We start from the raw sequence: 3,232 nt of genomic DNA on the forward strand, positions 1-3,232 counted from the left end.
TCTTCCCATGACCCCATTACCTCTGGTGTTTAAAGGGGACAGGGTCAGATGACAGCAGTTGTCACCTTCTCTGTTAAGGGGCAGCTTCCCTTTCTCCAACATATATCCCATCAACCACCACTATACCGGAGCATATATTTTAGGATGAGTTTCGCCCTCCACTGAGCATGAAACTGAGCTCACAGTCAATATTATAGATGTTCTGACTACTCTCATACTTGGTCAAATCATAGCTATTTGCCTCTTGTTTTCTGTGGGTGTGTACAAAACATATGTTTCTATATCTGTAACAGATTTAGCACCTATATCATCTTACACTGCACATAAAAGTGCCAGGCATTATAGAGACGTACTTTCCCATTTCCAAGAGTAGCATATGTTCGAGAGGCTCCGATGCACACAGGTGATAGGGCCTGGGAATGCTCTTTTACTCTGACCTCTCAGTTCAACAGGAGCAGGTTATGCCCCCCATGAGGACACACTTTCCTGGCAGGATTGCAGGGACAGTTGCTCAAGTCTGTTGAAATGTGCAGAATGTGTGTGGCCATTCATGTAGAGACAGTGGACATTTCCTGGGTCAGCTGTCTAGTAGTCCAAGTTGACAATTATATACTAAGATATATACTAATACTAAAAGAGTACCTTTGGTTGAGACATAATGGAAGATGTTTGATGTACATACTTTCAGTATGTGTATTTATGGATGATCTGCATATACAAAGTTATTAAAAAGATTTTGTGTTTATAGTAAGGACTTTTAAACATGTTGGGATCTTAATTTGATGTTGAGTGAAGTTTAACACATATTTACTACATGTAAATATTGTGCTTGTTTTATTATGTAGGTCTCCATGTCAAGAAAGTATATAAAATATTTCACTATGATCAGAAAAACTAAGATGTTATAGTGATGGCTATGCTTTGACATCATCCACTAATCATCCACCATCAATCCCACCATCAGTTCCATTGGTAGACTGATGAGCTGTGTATGGCAGTGGGACAGGCCTGAATTAGCTCTTCTCCATTACCGAGAACACCAATACTTGACCCTCATGGTAGAGGTCAGCAATTAGTCTCACTATGTTTGTCGGACAGGTTGAGTCCCCTCAGGTCAGGTCTGCCGGATCCATAGATGGACTTACCAAACTCCAACCACGGCCTAACAGCCCTGTGGTAGCACAGAGGCCGCTGAGAAGGCTAGACCGAATGCTGCTCAGCTAAGCAGGATTCTGCCTGCATGCCATTGTGCCTTGGCGGGAGAGCCACAGCCTGAGCGAAGAGCAGGGCCCGCTGACAAAGGCTGGGCTGCAGACCCCGGGCATGCCTCTTTGCATATCAATATGTTCGGGCCTGAATGCAGCCACTCAACTGATAAATAGGATCACTATCTCAGCTTTCAGACCTCTCGTCCTGCCTCATAAAGGCCACTTTCCTAAGAAAGGCTCTCAAAGGCTCTTCACCCGAAAGAGATTCGACTTGAACACTCCTCTTCGGAAGAACAATGACCTAGAAAGGACCCTTGCCCTTGCCCTGTACCTCTGTCCCAGTTTTTTCCTTCTTCCCTTTTAGCGAACCTTTAGCCTCTTCCATGTCTTCCTCTTACCTCCAACCCTTCAAACTCCATCTACAGCCAATCAACTCTCTGCTTTTGTACAAATAGTGTTGTCTTGATGTGTAAGGTACATATGGAAATTCATTCATTAACTCTGACACCATAAACACATGACCAGGGAACATTGAAATATGTTGTAGTCACGCAAGAATACTGAGATAGAGCCATAGTGAATGATTCAGGGATGAAACAAAACCAGCATTTTGATGCCGCTCTATTGGGTTACCCTGGTAATGGAGAGGGAGTGACTTCTGTGGACTGGCTTCCACTGAGCATGTGTGATTGTGTAAACCCTTACATTTTTGGGGCTGTTTACAAGTCTGTCCTAATTTGTGCAGACTCCTATCCTTAAAAACATGCTCCTTAAGTCTCCTTAAGACTTCTGAAAATCCTTTAGTAAACTGGATAACACGCAGAACAGAACCCCAAAGTAAATATTTAATATTACAATATCCTGTGGGATAAACAGTTAATATTTATCCCACAGGATATTGTTCCAGGAAGATAAATTCACATGGAATCACTGGTCGATCACCCTAAACAATCAGGTCACTCCTTTCTGGAACTGTTCTATTTAAAAAATGTTGGTGATCTGCCATTACGCAAGCATGAGGCTACTGCAGCAAACTCTCTGCCTGTCCCAGTCCTCCATTCAACAGCAATCCTATGTGCAGTGAAAGGAGTTCAGCTGAATATCTGAAGTTTAGACAACAAAATAAAACCAAGAAGCTAAATAGTTGATGAGTGACTCATATGAAATTCCATATGCTTGCTAAGAAGACGTTTAACTATCATCTGTAAACCCTGCATCAATTGGATTTGTATGACATATACTTTAAATCACTCCTTAAGAATAATTTATAAATGCGTATTACCCTTGACCTTAACTAAATCAAACTGACATAGGCACATAGTACATATAAGCGCATATTGCAGCACCTATAAACTAAGAAGGCAGTTATTGATTCAACAATTTCCCTCTAGCCAGGGTATGGGAGTTCAGTTAGCAATACAAATGGTTTCTGCTGAAAAGATGGCCAAGCAGCTCCTGTGGCCAGTGGCAGTGGTCAGCACTTTAATGCAACACAGCACATGGGTCAAAGGGCAGGCAAGGGTCAAAGAATGCCATTCCTAAGGTTTCAAATGACCCTTGCCAATTGATTGCTTACACATTCAAAAGACTCCCCTTTATGTTAACTTCAAATTTAGCCTTGGAGCCATGACCCCCTCTTCCTTTCCCCTCACAAAGCTCTGGAGTGCTCCATTTAAAGAGGATTCCTGGCTTGTTTACAATGGGTAATGTGAACATTTACCCATTAATTTTATGCAAATGCATTTTGCTTGGTGGTTCCAGAACCCACAATTTGCGAGATGTTCACATGTTAATAGTGAGTGAACAATGCTTTACTGCAGAAGAAGCTATCCTTCTGTGCATATTATATTTAATTGTTGTCTTTTTTTGGTATAACAGGTGTTAGGAGCAGACAAAAAATACCGCAAAACCACAGTGAAACACTCATGAAGGCACAGGCATCTTCCATGAGTCAGAGAAGGCACACATTTAAAATAAGTCAGCTAAGACTTGAAAACATTAAAAATGCACACAGAAGATTAATG

Source organism: Anguilla anguilla, chromosome 2 (assembly GCF_013347855.1).
Source record: "Anguilla anguilla isolate fAngAng1 chromosome 2, fAngAng1.pri, whole genome shotgun sequence".
NCBI classification, from domain to species: domain Eukaryota; kingdom Metazoa; phylum Chordata; class Actinopteri; order Anguilliformes; family Anguillidae; genus Anguilla; species Anguilla anguilla.